The sequence below is a fragment of the Danio rerio genome, chromosome 3 (genome assembly GCF_049306965.1).
Source record: "Danio rerio strain Tuebingen ecotype United States chromosome 3, GRCz12tu, whole genome shotgun sequence".
Taxonomy (NCBI): Eukaryota; Metazoa; Chordata; class Actinopteri; order Cypriniformes; family Danionidae; genus Danio; species Danio rerio.
In genome coordinates this window covers 55,650,727-55,668,892 of record NC_133178.1, presented here as the reverse complement: position 1 = coordinate 55,668,892, position 18,166 = coordinate 55,650,727, and the positions used below count along the sequence as shown (strand labels likewise).

The 18,166-nt window shown below is 37.2% G+C and overlaps 1 protein-coding gene across 4 annotated transcripts in view; it reads right to left on the bottom strand.

The window, feature by feature from the left end:
• Positions 1 to 18,078, bottom strand: part of brd4 (bromodomain containing 4) — a 111,563-nt gene extending 93,485 nt beyond the window's left edge. For 3 of the 4 annotated variants that reach the window (XM_068217462.2, XM_073943215.1, XM_073943218.1), the window contains exon 1: positions 17,951 to 18,078. The gene's annotated coding sequence lies outside the window, so the exon portion shown is untranslated. 4 annotated transcript variants of the gene reach the window in all.
• Between the last annotated feature and the right edge of the window lie 88 nt (positions 18,079 to 18,166).

Sequence of the window (18,166 nt, the reverse complement as noted above, 5' to 3'; positions counted from 1 at the left end):
GTGTTTGATTATTAAAACAACTTAAGTTGAACGTATAGCGGAGTGAACACTCTGCCTTCCTCGCGCACTGATGCCAGCAGAGTTCAGCGCCTCATAGACAAGACAAAAAAAACAAGCAGAGGAAACATTAGAGGAAAGATATGGCGAGAAAGGGAGCAACAGCAGGGGAAATCACTACAGAATCCTACGGTAATGTCCCTGGTACTGCAGTTTACTTGTTAGCAGCCAGACAAGCATGACGTGAAAAGCTCAAACTGAGTTTCAGCACGTTGGCTGGCTCTGAGCCAGAAAAAGACATCTCATATTATTACAATTATGCAGTGTTTTAAACCAACCAATGCTTATTTTATGTTTTAGACATGTAAAATAGACACAAGTACTAGTGAAACAATACATTTAGAGTTTGTAAAACACACAAGAAAGTCTATGGAAGTCTAACAATCCATTCAAATATAATTTGCCGATGTGAATTATTCATATCAGATACACGTAGTGAAAGTAACTATAAGCTATAGTTAAATATAACAGCCATATAACATATGGCTATAACAGTAACTATAAGCTAAGCTAAATATAACAGACAGTTGCTTGCATGCATTTTGGGAGCAACTGGTGAATTAAGGTGCTGAATCCTGCGCAATCTGCTTTTATAAATGACGAACATCAAAATAAAAGGGATACATCTGTCATACAGCTCTACTGTGGCTGCGGTGTCACAAGACAAACATGACTTGTCGCCACGGAAACATTAAGGGTGAACGTTCTAAAATAATGATCACCTAACAAAACTCACCAGGGACCAGAAAAATCTTTTAAAGTCACCAGTGAAAGAGTTAACAACAGAAGTAAAGCAGCAGTGGCATAGTTACTTTGCACTTTGCTTTGCAAGACTAAAGACATGTTTTTGTCCACTTGTCTTTTTGTATCATTAATTTTTCCATCTGTTGTCATGTATAGCTGCACTGTAAAAAATCTTGTCTTACTTAGCCATTATGTCTTGTTTACAGTCCATATATTAGGGGTCACAAAATTAATAGTTTCTTCGGTGCAACGCGATGCAGACACAGACTATTCTGTATCCGTTTAATCATAATCAAAACCAGTTATTAGGTGCTGATGTCATTTATCTCATATGCGTGTGTATCTCATATCTCATGTGTGTGCATTAGGTCACATTCACACACTGTGCGCTCAGAGAGAAGGGCACACACATCTAAAGTCATCTTAATGTGAGCGCTTTAATGGTCAAATAGGTGTCAAAACGCGGCGTTAAGTGATTATTCATATTAACCCTCATTTGTGTTATAAACCAGTTGAGAATAAAATTCATGTGCAAGAGAAACCACTAAGTGACAGTGACGCAATATTCCTGCTGTCGCCAGTTTCCATCATTATTACTTAAACAACAAAAGAAGAAAAACACTCATTGCTCTTGACTGAAGGACTGCTGTAGCTAAAGATTTATTCTTACAGTGAGGATGCTTAAACACAGTTTGTTTCATATTTTTATTCTATTGTATTCATTTCTCTTATTTAAAGGGAGGAAAATAACTGTGCATAAATAGTTAAAGTCAGAATTATTAGCCCTCCTGAATTTTAGCAACCCTTTCCCCCCAATTTCTGTTTAATGGAAAGAAGATTTTTTTTCAACTTATTTCTAAATATAATAGTTTTGACAACTCATTTCTAAAAACGGATTTCTTTTATATTTGATATGATGACAGCACATAATATTTTACTAGAAGTTTTTAAAAATATAAGCATTCAGATTCAAAGGAATAATTAGGGTAATTAGGCAAGTCATTGTATAACAGTAGTTTCTACGGCAGAAAAATGAAACAAAATTGCTTATAGGGGCTAATAATATTGACCTTAAAATAGGTTTAAAAATATTTAAACCTGCTTCTATTCTAGCCAAAATAAAACAAATAACACTTTCTCCACTTTCTTTTTCTTTATAAAAAAATAAAAAACATTTCACAGCAGCAATAATAATTTTGACTTCAACTGATAATCGTTTTGAATAATCATTTTTACAATTATGACCAAAATAATCGTGATTATGATTTTTTTTTTCCATAGTCCTAATACAGATAAGAGTGCGTATCTGCATAGCGAGTTACCAGTACCGTTTATCAGTGTCACTCCTTGTCATCGGTGAACAGCACCAGAGCATTAAAGCCAATCGCAGCCCTTTCTGTAGAACGTGTGACCAATTATAGGGGTGCACCTTGATGCACAGAGATGTAGAATTAAACCAAATTGCATAATACGGTTCGGCATAATAATCTGCCGAACTGTGAAATCAGTGTAGGTTCACACCTCCACTTTAAAATCTCACCACAAGCAATCGTACAGGTGCGGATACATCTTTACCAGCTCTGCTACTCAAGTCTCCATTGTATTTATGTTGCTAACTTGTTGTTTTGTTAGATCTTTTTCTCCTGTCTGACCTGCATTGATATGAGATGCAAATCATAATAAAAGCGGAATTTCAGAACATACCCACTGACTGCATAATAGTCACAGACCAATGGTAGCTGAAAGGTGTTTAGCAGCCAAATCAAACTCTCCCAAAAGTTTGGCGTTTCGAACTGCCTGAACAAACTTCACTATAGCAGGATTTTGTTTTTAAATGACATAATTTGACATCATTGTTCGATTACGTTTGAAGTCTACCAGGGCATTAAATGCTTAATTCCATGTTTACACTTGATAGCAAAACTAAAAGACACAATTTTTTGCCCTCCTAGTTCAAAGTCTTGTACAGTAAACACTAAGGGTGTCACGATTCTCCAAATCATCGATTCGATTACATTTTTGATTCTAAAGGCATGATTCGATTTGATTTTCGATTATGAATAATTAATTAATGACCAATTAATTATTTGTAGCCTACTGTTTAAACTACCTGACCTGCATGGTCTTTGTTTTACCCATAAACAAATCATACAGTAAATGAATAAAGCCAAGATGCACACATAATTACCACCTGTCAATCACTTTTTCTGCGGGACTCGTGAATAGGCAGTGATTGTGTCGTTATAATGGCGTCGGTAAAAAAGACGCACAACCAACAGGAACCAGCCAACAGTATCTGAGGTGTTCACTAAAATGACTAATCACAAGTGAGTGAAAGATTGAAGCAGTCCTCTGACTGCCTTGACCTGCTATCTCAAGCGCATGGCTTTGTGTGCGTCTGTGTCTGTGTGGTCACGTGATGTGCATTTTCAGCGGTAGTAAAGGAGGGCTGCTCAGAAATGCTACACGCCACTGTGGATGTCAAATCGTTGTCGTTCTAAAATGGCATTTAAAAACAAAGACAGTGTAAACAGGGCCTGAGTGTGTACTTTTCGCGAGCGGATTTGCAACGGGGGCGGGCGGAGGATTGCGATGCCGGTGTTGTCTATCGGACGAACCGTACGTAATACGTACATAGCAGAGCTTGCAAAACTGTGTTTTTTTGTCGACAACACGAACGTTGTCAACATAACTCACTGGAAGTCCAAAATGCTTACACACCGGCGACTTCATTGAAAGAGGAGAGGGTTTAAGTTCTGTCGACGGTCTCCTGCTTCTGCAGTTTAACAAGCACTTCAACAAGCCTGTTTTTTCCCGCTTGGCAAGACAAGCTGACGTGACATGGGGGCGTGGCAGCATCGACGATTCTATTTTTTGATTCGATAATCGAAATTGAGCATAAATTTCGATCGATTTCGATTAAAAATCAAAATCGTGACACCCCTAGTAAACACACTCCACTATTAAATGTGTGGTTTTATTTTCAAATCAAAGAGCACATTTCTTTGTGATATTAAAACAGTTGAAGGAAACCAACTATTTATAGTACTTTGTTGAATATTTTAAAGAAATAAAATCATGGTACATTTTTTAAAACAAAGAAATCTTTTATGTGAAAAGGCACATTTCAGTGACAAAACAAATAAATATTGGCATTCCTCAAGCAAAAAATAACCAGTGTAGGAAAAAAGATTTATAATAACCAACACCTCCTCTAAACAAGTGTTTATAAGACAGTACCCTACACATTTAAGTCATACTATTTAAAATCATAAAAATAACTTAAAAAGTCAGTTAAATTATATTCCATTTCTCATTTTGTATTGAATAATTTGATGATGCTTTATTTGTTCTTGGAAATACCCAAGCACTGGCCTTTGAATTGGAGCCTTTCCTGCATCTAAAGCATGGTTTCCGCTACAATCATTCTTCCATGTTGGGGCGCCAAGCCAAAATTCATCCCACAACGGCTACATTACAGCTTCGCATTCAAAACATTTTATTTTTTAATAGCCGGTTATATTTGCTCCAAAATGTATTAAAGGGAAAGTGAATTATAAAAGCGCAAACTTTTCTGTAACCATAGTAGTGTTGAGCGTCATTTGTCTAATTCTTTACGTGTCGACTGACTGACTGACTGCCTGGCTGGATGACTAGTGCGTAACTGTACGTTTACACCGAAAGCGGCGAGAGCGTCCCTGGCGACAACGCTCTCTGCCTTCAGCTCCTGCGGCGAGAGCGTCAAAACTCGCTACATTGATCTCATATTTAAAGGAACTGTTGCAGCATATCAGTTACATTCCTGCATAAAACATGTTTCTAGCGTGAAAAGTTGCGCACTTCTTATCAAATTCATACAACAATGGAAGATCAAGTTGCGTGTGGTGTGGCTTTGCTCTTTTTATCCAATATGTGTCCATACGTCTGAAATATCCTGAAGCAGCAGTACTGTTTTGTACTGTCACATCGCGTGAGATTCCCGCTTTTTTAAGATAAATTTATATAACATTAATGAACATCAGTAACTCGCCAGTAACTTATTTAATGTATGTTCCTGTAGGAAAAAATTGTAAATAATTGGAAATCCGGCGACCGCAATTATCAAACCCTTGGGAACAACTGTGGTCGGAACCAAAGTTCACAAGTCTGTGTTCTCTGAACTGCTATTAAGCGATGGACGTCTTCATTCTGATTGCTTGCCGCCGAACCTCGACGCTCACGCCGGCGAAGATGCGCCGCGCTGCTCATCGGCGCTTATCGCCGCGTAGCGCTGCCGGCTCTCATTGAAAATGAATGATTTCCGGCTACTTTGACGCTCTCGCCGCTTTCGGTGTGAACGTACGGTAAGGGCAGCAAACACGACGTATAGCCGTTTCACTTTACTTCAGGATGCATTAATGCTACTCTGTAGCTCTATTAGAGACATTTATAAACATTCCTAGCAAATCTAGTGCTGGAGACATACTTGTTACATAAACGCACTAAATTGCACTCAGCAACGTTTGTTTGAGAGCGCACAAGAAGATCTGCGCGCTCTTGAAGCGGCTTATATTTGAGGATGGCATGTTTTGTGCATGAGCAGAGGAAATCGGCGCGCAAGCAGAGATTTACATGCTTGTAAATGTAGGTTATTACATAATTGCAATCTTGACTTTTAATACTGCGCTCAAGACATTTGTCATTGAAATAACGCCACAGGTATTTCGTAAATCTGTGTAAAAAAAAGAAGAAAAAAAAAGGGCCTGCCGCCACAGCTGGAAAAAAATCCTTGAGGAAACAAACTAAAGTAATGTAAATTGTAATGTAGATTTTTTTTTAAACAGCAAAGAGAATATCATTTACTTAATACATACAAATCTATAATAAGAATAATAATAATTCTATGGATTTAAGTGCAGGAATCAAAAATTTTAACAATTTATGTGACGAGGGTAAAAAATTTGATCAATGTTACCTCAAATTATCTTTTGAAGCATTTGTGGAAGTGCATAAAATAATTGCTGTGCAACCCGTTTTCAGTGCAAAACATTCACTGTTTGCACATATTTAGTAGGCATTCACACAGAATGCTGAATTTTTTAATCTTAATGTGAAACGCAGCGCTCAGAGAAATGGTTCAAAACAGTACAGAGTTTGTTATAAAAAAATAACAAAAAAAAAAAAAAACTTTCATTTCCCACAAATATTTGAGTGCTAGGGGTGGGCGATGACCTAAAATTAATTTCACGGTATTTTTAATCCTTTGAACTGTGACAGTATAATATCACGATAGGGCTGGGCGATTTTTCCGATTTTTTCAATTAATTCGAATTTACGTTTTAAGACGATTGAATTTTGAATTAAATCAAGAAATAGCGATTTTGAAAATGTATATATTTAATACATTATAATGGCACCAATGCGCTTGGGTTCACTCTCTGTATGAAGGAAGCACACCAGAAGCGCCACTCGGCGATGCCCCACGCAACAGGACTCAGCTCCATGGATTTTAGAATTCTAAACGGGTTTCTATACACACACCGGCGCCGCCCAGCCACGATTCACGAAGCAGTTCATATTTCAGCCGGCCCACAGAGCGCCATCTGATTAGTTTCATGTTAAATATCATGTGAATGTGCACGTTTGGTGTGTGATAGTTTGAACTTTCATGTATGCGCCGTGTTGCGGCGCTTCTGGTGTGTGACCTGCTTGATTGCCTGTTAAAGCATTAAGTCATGTAGGATTTTACTTGTTGCACGTCTGTGTGGATTGTCAAGACATTCCTTCATCAAGTAGATAAACTCGATCTCAACATGTATGAAGGACGTAAAAGCCTGCCATGTGAAAAACCGCGCTGATCTTTTGGTTTGACAAGAGTAGAGGTGAGGGACTGTAGCAGTGAAAATGAAAGTACCCGCCCCCATGACGTCATTTAGCGGACCTAGTTAAAACCAGACAGATCAGCCAGCATAATAGAGAGTGGTGCAAAGGGCATGAAATGATCAGTATTTAAAAGGGGGAAAAAGAAAAATAGATTTAATATATCATTTTATATTAGACACACATCTGGTACTTGTATTTGCTCCTGCTATACGTCCAAAACTTCACACATTGGGTTAAATTAGGCTTTACAGTTTCCATGTTCAGTCCTTTACTTAAACTGTATCTTTTTAAGAAAAAGGCAGCAGCATTACAACCTGTCATTCAATCAGAAGACAAAGTCAAAGCTGAGCTGACAGCCAATCTTTCCCTATGCCCAGCAAAACTTGCAAACAATACCTCTGAATTTCTGCAAGTTCAATATTTACACAAATATTTCTTATTCAATTCTTCAGCAACGCTATTTAACTCGTGAATTTGTTTTACATTTATTTACACCTTGACCGATTTTTGTATGACATGGCCATTAAAAATACAATGTTCCTTAACCAGATGGTTTTTCAGGTTACTCTTAAAGAGAATGTTACTTCAGTCATGTTGTTGTAATGTTTTGAGAAGACTAGTGACACAATAAAAAAATTTTTTAAATTGTAATCGTTAATCAGTCAAACTTTATAAAAAACCTATAGATTTTTTTTTTGCTAAATTGCCCAGCCCTTTATCACGATAATTCACTATTTTTTTGGTACATTTTGGGAGGAGTAGCCTGTCTTGTCCCTTAAGTATGTGAATAGAGTTAATATTTTTATAATATAATAAGTAAATGGCAGGTATCTTTATCAAAAAGCGACATGGGGGAGTATTATGTATTCTCAACATATTTATTTTGCAAAAAACCTGAAGAACACCAAAACATTTTTAGGAGAACCAGAAAAAAAATTGGGAGCACCTATCAAAAAAGAATGAGCACCATTGCAAACTGTATTTTAAGGGATTTATTGTATTTTAAAACAACATCAATTAGGACTAACAAAAACCAAAAACAATTATCTAACTATAATGCTGAGATGATATTAATATTTATGTGCAATAATTCCAAAATGTATGTCTAATAATTATAGAAAAGTAATGATAATGAAAATGACAATAATAGTAACAATGAATAACATTTCTCATTATAATGCTGCCTTGAATGTGCTTGAATGAGTTATCTTCTAAAAAAAAAGTTGGTTACTTTATGAAAAATAAATGTATGGTTTGCATTAAACAAAAATGAAGTATTGCAGTAAGAAATATTTATTTTGAACTATTGTTTTTATTTGCATGTCAATTTAATAAATAATATTTCTGCTAAAAAACAAATGAAAGACTACAATAAATCATTCAATTCAATGCTGAAAGCTGCAAAACAATCATCAGTAAATAAATAGCAAAATAATATACATCTCAAGAAAGAATGACAAAAGAAAGTAAAAAAAAGTCTCACTTTTGCCTCTCTTTCAAGGTTTTGTTTTCGGTTTGTGTCTTTTTAAATGCTCGGCCTCGTTATGAGCTGATCTTAATTTTTCTGTGTTTGTGGAAAGCAGGCGAGTCAGCCGACCCAATATATGAGCAGGCAGAGCAGGATTCTCACAATGACCACCGGCGCAATACCGCTTTTTGTAATGAGCCACAGTTTCAGTGTAAACTTAGTAAAGGCAAGCTTTTTTAGCAATGATGTGTACAGTATTAGATTTTACATTTAGCGAACATTTGCGCTGAACACGCAGTGAATGCAACACATCGAGATTTGGGTGCCTTCTCCGAAAACTCGAGTTCTCTGAGACTCGATTGGTCTCAGCTGGCGGATCAATATTCACCACATGTCATGATCGCTCTCATCTGTGCCTTTATTATTATTATTATTATTATTATTATTATTATAACTAGGTGGGGTTTGCAAACCTGTGAACTTTACACTCTTCAGCCACTTGCATTCCCGGCGGTCACAAAAGCTCCGTCATCTGACAGAGAAAAGCCTTCAGTGATTGACAGCTAATATATTACAGTGGCAGGGAAGAGCGATTCAGCACATTTTTAGAATAAAAATCAAAACAGGTCGCGCTACGACCATTATATGCAGTTGCAAAAATGCTCCCAAATATATTATGAGGTCGCATAGCTTAAATTTCGGGCGCATATAGCCGATTTATTACGGTATTGACGGTATTAGAAAATCCATGTCGTGGCGCAATGTGATATCGGTAATAACTGACACCAGTGTACCGCCAACCCCTATTGACCGCATTATTAAATGCCATTAATTGGTTATTGCGTTCACATGCTCATCAGAAATGACCAATTTGGTCATAAAGGTCATCAGTTCACCACCATTTACCAAGTGTAAACACAGATACAGGAACACAGGAGACTTTCGAAGTCTTGTCCATCAGCTGGTCTGCCTATGAGCTGATATACAAGCGATCTGCTGATGGATCGACTGATCTACAACTTTGAAAGGCTTTTCATACCTGTATGTTTCCACTCGGTGAACAGCGGTGAAGAGTGGTGAACTGACCTTCACGGCAAATCACAGTCATTTATGTTGAGCACATGAACACAATAGAAAATCAACAGTGTTTAAAAACACGCTCAACAGTGATGAAATGTTAACGGGAAATGGATGTTTTTAAAACTTACACCAATTTTAAACCAGTACCAATTGGTACCGAAGCCGATACATTTGACGACACTAGCACTGAAAAAAGTGTTGCATGCAGAACTGTTGCATACAATTTATTTGTGTTGAATTTAAACAAACAAATTTAGTTTAATAATGCTTACCTTAATTTGTTTAAATTCAGTCTAAATAAATTGTTTACAACCACCTAACGTAAAAAATTTTAGTAATTCCAAGGAATCATCTTTTCCCACAATGCTTGCCTCAGAAGTTTTCTCGATTTGCCCACTGCTTAGGGGCTGACAGAGAAGCACTGCATGTAAAAGTTGAACATATTTAACTTGACATGGCATGTTAAAAAATGTGAGGTACTGAAAAAGATGCGAGTAAAGACGTCTGTCAAGTGCATGTTTACATAAAGTTGAAAAGTAGCAGTGTACAGGAGTACACAGGAGTAGAAAAACACAAAAAGAATGGTATGTAAAATATTAGCTGTCAATCACTACTACCACGAAAATATAAAGGGCTGAAGATGAGAGAATGAAATGAACACTGACAGATTTCTTTGATAAACCACCTAAAGTTACAAATAATGGCACTTCTGATATTGACCATGTGATGAACGTTGATAAACCATCTGAGGGTGTAGTTTTTGAAGCGAGTGAATAGAAGACTTCCTGTGGCTTTGAGTCCGCTATGAAAATGTCTCAAGGCACTGCATTCACTGTAAAGCCTGTGGGACAGTTTGCATATATAACAGTGTTTACCATTGAATCTCTACATTTTAAAGGTTCAACATTCATCTCTACATTTTAAATTAAGTTCTTATCTCTTCTTTGTTTGAGAGCAAAAAGAGGTTAGAAAAGGCTGAGTGACGGTATATTGATTCTGAAGCTTCCGACACCATCGCACAGCAGTATGCGGGATTTTAAATGTGTCGCACTTCTTAAGTATTGCTAAACACAACAACAATGGCGGGTGAGAGATAGAATACCCATTTCATAAACATCTAGCACACAGCCTTCTCCAGCGAGAAGCGCCACATCACAATGCTTTATTATTGTCATGGATAGACACCAAATGCAACAATGTTTAGAACTTTATCAGAGGTGTCGTGATGCAGTGGTGCGTAAAACGTCTCTCCGCAAACGATAGTTCAGGTACATACATACATCTGTATGCTATACATACATTTTTAAATAAAGATCACGATTTTCTCATGATTCTGTAGATAAATGTGAAAAAAAAATGTCAATATGAGTAGGCTATCATTATTGTTATTTCTTACACATAACAATAAATAACTAAATAAATAAATAAATTAATATTAGGCCTATGTGTAGATCTACTGTTGGTTAAAAGGCTAAATTGTGTATAGAATGGTGGACTTGAATAGACCTTAAATATGTCCTGACCGTTAATGCACAGTAAAGTGATTAGGACTACATCAGAATACAACCATTTATAAATCTTGAACAGTTGACTTATTATGTTTGACACACATGCTTGCAATCTGTCATTGACAACATTATTAGACCCTTTTTCACTGGCAAAATGAAACATTTCTCATTATCAGATTTGTTTCATCCTTGTCTGTTTTTAAATCTAGGTTGAAAACTTGCCTCTTTTATTTGGCATTTTATCAGTGAAAATTTTGTTTTAGCTATAATTTTATATATATCAGGGCCCGAAATATGCGCCCGACATTTTATCTATGCGACCTTAAAATATATTTGGGAGCATTTCTGCGAGTGCTTAAAATTGTTGTGTGAGACCAGTTTTTACTGCAAAATGTTCACCACATGCGCGGATTCGGGAGACATTTACGCAGAATGCATGTCTAAGCTCTTTGTCTGCACTTGGAACACGAAACGCAGCGCTCAGGAATGGTTTAAAACAGTTGTCATGTCAACTTGCTGCAGTAAACAAATCCAAGTCCGTAATGCTTGCCCCGCCTTCGCGCTCTTCTTATTGGCCCACCACTGCTCCAGCACTGAACGCGAATGATTGGTTAATATCAGCTGTCAATCACTCAGTGCCTTCTGGCTTGGGATGACAGAGAGAGCTACTACCGCGAAAAACTGTAAAGCGCTGAAGATGAGAATGAAAATAACAATGACAGATTTAGTTTTAGAAACCATGGCATCATCAGTTATAAATAATGACACAGTTTACTATTGAGCATGTGCTGAATGCTAATGCACTATCTACAGTTTTCCAAAAGTAGAAGACTTCCATTGGCTTCAAGTCCGCTATGAAAAGTCTGTGGGATGGAATTTTCAGGTAACTGTTTGCCACTTCTAGCACGAGAGCTTCTGTTTAATCCTTCATGTAATCGCCAGATGCTGTCCGCTGTGCAAGTGGCAGATATGTCAAATTTAACACCACGTACACCATTGCAAACGGGCTTGCACTGAGTAAATTATTATCGCTACTCATAAAAAGCCCGGTATTGCTATTAACATGTATGCATATAATAAGGTACAGTATGTGTCAAAAGCATCAGTGCAATATTAGACAGCACTTGTGAGAACAGCACAGTTATACCGTTAACACATTCATTCAAACAGTGCGTGCAGGGCCGGTGAGCGCTCCGTGTATGCTTTGGTCACAGTTATGTTATAAAAATGTATTTTCTCGTGATAACAAAATTTCGTTGAGACATATTTTCCTCACGCTTGCATATATATATATATATATATATATATATATATATATATATATATATATATATGATTTTATTTTTGCTTGTTAGTTTGATAAGTGTTGATTTCAAATGCTATACATATGTTTGTATAACACTTGTAGTAACGGTGCTCATAATTGGTGGGTGCGACTAAATTTTGGCTGATGTACCTAAATTTTTAAAGTTAGGAGCACCAGTGCTACCAAGCAAAAAGTTTAATTTCGAGCCCTGTATATATATATATATATATATATATATATATATATATATATATATATATATATATATATATATATATATATATATATATATATATATATATATATTTATTTATTTATTTATTTATTTGTTTTTTTCACGTTGTAGCTCATTGGTCAACCTCTGGTTGTGTTAAATAGTGCTATATAAATAAAATTGACATTGACATTGTTCAGCTCACGTGTGATTTGGTGGCCACAAATATGTCATTACATGATAGTAATTTTTGGGTGAACTATACCTTATAAATACAGTTGCTTAGCAATGTATATAAAACGAAATAAAGAAGACTTGTGCAACCGCCTTTATGCTTCTCTCCTGAACTTGAAAATAAAAAGGAACTGCTGGATTAAGATCATGTGGGTGGTCGATTAGAGATCACAATCTTATTTCAATTAATTGTACAGCCCCTCAGTAATAGATCATAACCGGTTTTTACAAACGTGTCTTCTCGTTAGCGCCTATAACGGATCAGTTGTGATCGCCGCTGTCGTTTATCAGTCACTCATCTGTGAACAGCGGCAGTATTTTAGAGCCAATCGCAGCCCTTTCTGTGGAGCGCATGACAGGGCTCTGAAAGCAAGCAGGATATTTATATTTGTTTGTTTATTTGCTATAAATGCTAATGTTGTTCTGTGCATGTACTTGAGTTTTTAAAAGGTACAGATTATATATCTGACTTTGTATTAAATGACAAAATTGTATTACAAATAATCTAAAAAATGTATACATTTTAAGACAAGAATTGCTGTACAGTGAAGTCAAATGTAAAATTGTTAATGGAAAGCATCGCCACTGCACCAAGATAATGAACTGAACTGAATTAATGGCATGATAATCGTAATCGAACAATGAGACCAGTGTAGGTTCTAGGGCAGGGCTATTCAATTAGTTTGTCATGGGGGCCAGTTCATGAAAAGCATCCCAAATGAAGGGCCGGAGATATATAACTTGCCATATGAGTGATGACACAACAGCATAAGAGCCCATATGCTTTATATTTTTGCTCCATAAGTCACCCACGTTGGCTTTTTGTACATTAAAATGTTAATATATTGTATTTTGAAACTACATAATATCAGTTCATTGTACAATAGACACATTGTGATATATTCTTACATTAGAAAAACCAAACTTGCAAGCGGAAAAGACGTGATATGGGAACGGCTGCTGCTATAGTTAATCCTGTGTGCGTGCGTATTAGCCTCGGTGTACTTCAAACTTAAAACTAGCGCACAGGCAACTTGGCATTTTGCAGCGGTTTCGTTTCGTTCTGTGAAATAGAAATGCGGCTTAGAGAAGTATTTACAATTAATAAACTGTGATGAATTAAAGCGCAGTTAATAGTGAAATCGGCTAATTGTTGCATCCCTATTAATGATATCAGTGCATTTAACAATTAGCCTTTTCTACAAACATGTTTTCGGCTGCCCGCACCACTCGCTTATGATGACTCAGGCTCTGTGCAGCCTTTAACTGCAGCTTGTGCTATTACTGAACAGACGCACGAAACTTCATAACTAAAGTGGCTGTTTGTCGACTGAACTAAATTTATTTTTGTTGTCTTGGTGACACTGTTTGGAGGGTTGGAACAAAGTGCCTCGGGGGCCGGATTCAGCCCGCGGCCGGCCAATTCGGTGCACCACGATGCAGATGCGGACAATTTGGTATCGGTTCATTAATAATCATAACCGGTTATTATGTAGTGACGTCATTCATCTCATATATGTCGCCGTAGCTTACTATGGTGAGTATTTACAACGCTCCAACTACTTACAAACACAGAAACTGTGCACAAATTTTGAGAATTGAGAAAATGAAAGTAAACTCCATTTTTCTCTCCCTCACTGTGGCCTATTTGACCTGCTAGCGTGACTTTTTCTCTCCTCTCGACTGTTACAGTGATACTTCTAGATACAGACATGAGAGTTTTCATTTGAATCTTTCATTTAACTTTCAAGATGCCCTCAGCAGTGCAAATGGCAGTGAAGTGTAAAATGTAACATGACGTAAACTAGACATGAGCCATATACACAATGACTCATTATAAAAATGCACAATATCAATATAGCAGTTACGGCTGCACAACTAATTGAAAAACATGGAAACCTCCAAACAGTGTTGAGAGGCAGCATACTGTATTTATAAAGTATAACGCACCCAAAAATGTAACGCATGTCTTCATGTAATGTATTCATGGCCGCGAAATCACAAGTGAGCTGTGTGCTTACCACAGAGAGGACTCGCGTAGCCTCAAATGATGTCTACTTTATTGAACAGAACCTGCATAGGCAGAGAATAACAGGTAATAAAGTTGTAAATAGTGAACAGGCTGTTGCACAGTGACTGTCTGGGAGTCGCACAGGAAGACTGATTGGCATGCAAGTTTTTTGTTTGTTTGTTTTCCTCAAAGTGACATCAGTCATGACATAAACCAGACTCAGCAGTAAAGTGAAACCAAAAACTCACACACCAAATGATGATATCGCATTTTAGCGTTATGATTACAACAAGCATTTGATATGAGTGTTGTGCATAAGAAAAAATGTTTAACAGTGTCAGTATAACTACTCTAGCCTATGTTATGTTGTATATAACGCAAAAAAGAATTTGATAATGACAAATATCTAATTTTAAAAGTGAAAAAAAATGGTGTAATATAAATGTTGTCAATGACAGGTTGCAAGCATATGTCTCAAACATCATAACTCAACTTCAGAACTATGAATGGTTGTATTCTGATTACTTTACTGTGCGGTAATGACCAGGACGAATTTAAAGCCTATGCGGGTCCATCACTGCAAGTCTACACAAAATTTAGCATGTTGACCAACAGTAGACCTACACATAATAATATTATTATTATTGCTATTTTATCATATGTTTAAGAATAACAATAATCATAGCCTGTTCATATTACCCTTTATTTAACATCTACAGAATCGTGATCTTAATTTTAAGGAAAACAAATTGTGATTCTCATTTTAGCCAGAAACATGCAGCCTTAGTGGGCGCTTCAAAATACTTAAAATTTTAGAGTGCTTTTTTAAAATCATATTCAGATTGTTGTATTGCAGTGGTGGTAAATTCTTGAAGATGCCATTTCGTTTTAAACTGGAACATTTTCACGTTTATACGGCATTAAAATTCTGTAAGGGCGAGGCAGTGGCGCAGTAGGTAGTGTTGTCGCCTCAAAGCAAGAAGGTTGCTGGTTCGAGCCTCGGCTGGGTCAGTTGGCGTTTCAGTGTGGAGTTTGCTTGTTCTCCTTCCATTCGCATGGGTTTCCTCTGGGTGCTCCGGTACAGGTGAATTAGGCTAAATTGTCCGTAGTGTATGACTGTGAATGAGTGTGTGTGGATGTTTCCCAGAGATGGGTTGTTGCTAGAAGGGCATCCACTGCTAAAAAGATATGCTGGATGAGTTGGCGGTTCATTCCACTGTGGTGACCCCTAGAATAATAAAGGGACTAAGCTGAAAAGAAAATGAATAAAAATTCTGTGACTATTTATAGACTTTTTTCACTAACTTTGTAGAGTAAGGTAACATTTGTAAACATGGGTTAACGTAGCTGAAGTAGAATTATGTTTTTTTTTATTAGTTACAGTTAATTTAACAATGTAATGACAACAAGTATACTGTTTGAATACCCTGTTTTGTATATTTATTTATGCATTGCTTGTTTGCACCATAGGCTGGGAGGACTTTAATTACGTCGGTGCTGTATATCAAGATTGTTTAGCATATCTGACCAAAATAATGACTTGGGGGGGTGTTACCTGGTGGTGTTATTTTCTTAAATAATCTGCAATAATGCTTTAAAATAAATAGTTATTATATTAAATAAAAATATTTACTAATAAAATTAAGTTGCATTCTTTTAAAAGACGTATAACATTACTATAATATGGCAATTTCTCACTATTTCTCAATGATTTTGAGAGCATGGAAGCTGAAAACTTGACACATAAAACAATTAAAACAAAATCAGTTAACATTTATTTGAGGTTAATAAATGTAAATTTTAAAGAATTAAATTATGGGCTTAAAATGCATGTTATTTAGATTGTGAAGACATTCACAACGATTGTGATTCTCATTTTATTAGTAATAAATTCCAAGTGTTGCTCACTCCAAATTAATGACCACAAAGATTATAAGGCAGGCTGTCGATTCATAGTCACCAGATTAGTTTACACAATATAAAAACCGTTTAATACCACAGAACAAAACTGTCAATCACAAAGTTATTTGCAATACAGTAAAAGCCCTTAACACAATTTCACATTCACAAGCTGAATGTGATAGTAGCTGACACTAATTCAACTCAGAACTCCAACAAACATTATAAAGTGCACAAAATTGCTCAATTAATCGTTTAAAAACAACAAATCAAGCTAGGCCTGGAAACCTGTCAGTCATGCATCAGCTGTCAATCACAGAGCTACGATGACGGTGATGCCAGAAACCAAACAACGCAAAAACTGCTCGTCATGCAAGTTCTGGTGTTGAACTAACAGCTTATGCTGAATGTATTTAATACACCATATATGCGTTTACCTCTATAACGAGACAACCGAAATTTCTGCAACCAAATCAGGATCACTAAAATGAAATCTGAACGCAAACCGAAAGCATTGCGAGGCTAATACCGCGACTGATAAGAGCTGCAAACTGACAGCGTTTCGAACCAAATTTACCTTACTTTAAAATATAGTTATAATACTAACACTAAAAACACACATTTCTACTATATACATTTACTTTCTTGCATTGCATTTTGCTTACAACGTAAAGGTTGCGAGCTTCCCGTTATACGGCGCAGAAACACAAAATGGCGACTGCGGGCAGCTCAGCTGAGTCCTTACACTCAAAGTCGCTCAAACACTGAGGCCACGCAGTTATATTCCCGTTAAACGGGCTCATACACACTCAAAACAAATACTAGAGGGATATAATGCGGTTTGGGTCAGTATAACCGGCATTAACAGCAAGAGAACGAGGTGTACATTTGCTCTGACCCGCTATCAATGCTAACTGTGTGTGTCACGGACTCGTCGTGCACGTATCTCAGTGTGCGTACATGATCAAAACACACGCTCACCACTGATCAAAAGCCTGAAACTAACACGAGCCGTGATTAATAGACATCTGTCAATGTCAGACGCTTGAAACGAGCGCGGATCACATGAACCCGACTTAATTAATTTGACCGTGCGTAAAAGTGCGGGCATTCTCGAAGCATTCTACGTTAAATCGCCTGCATTCCCGCACAGGGAAACGTGAGATTTTCGCGCAGCGCGGCCGTCAAGCTGCGCAGAGCAGGGATGCGATGCTAAAACTATACAGCAGTCGGCCTAATGCTAACAAACAACCTCAGTACCCTGCATTATCCTTTTCTTTAACACACGCCTAATGCACAGAACATACTTCGTCTCTAAAGCACACATGCATCCAGCCAAAGGGCTAAAACACATCCACACTGAGCCGTTTTCACGAACGAGTGTGCTTTCCTAGTAGCTAGCATTAGCATTCGGCGACACACAGGCCGCTCTCTCCGCGCACACCAGACAATCATTTCAGCGCTGATTAGCGCGCTTGACCCTTGCTCGAAACGACGCAGCACACGCTGGCACCGTTAGTAAGAAATAAACGCTTTGCATAAGTATGAAAGCCGTGAGTTTATTTACCTGCTTTATTTTGTTGTGAGGACGCGCGGGCTCTTTCTCTCCCACAATCCAGAACAAACAGCTCGAGACGTCGGTGACGTCATGCAGCGCGGAGGACGCACAGGACGTGAGGACAGCGAGCGCTGCTGTCACACGTGTGAAAGATCACTTAAAGCCGCTCTGCTCGCTTTTAAACCACAGTCTCAAATTAGAGAGCAGTATGAGGCGACGTGGTGG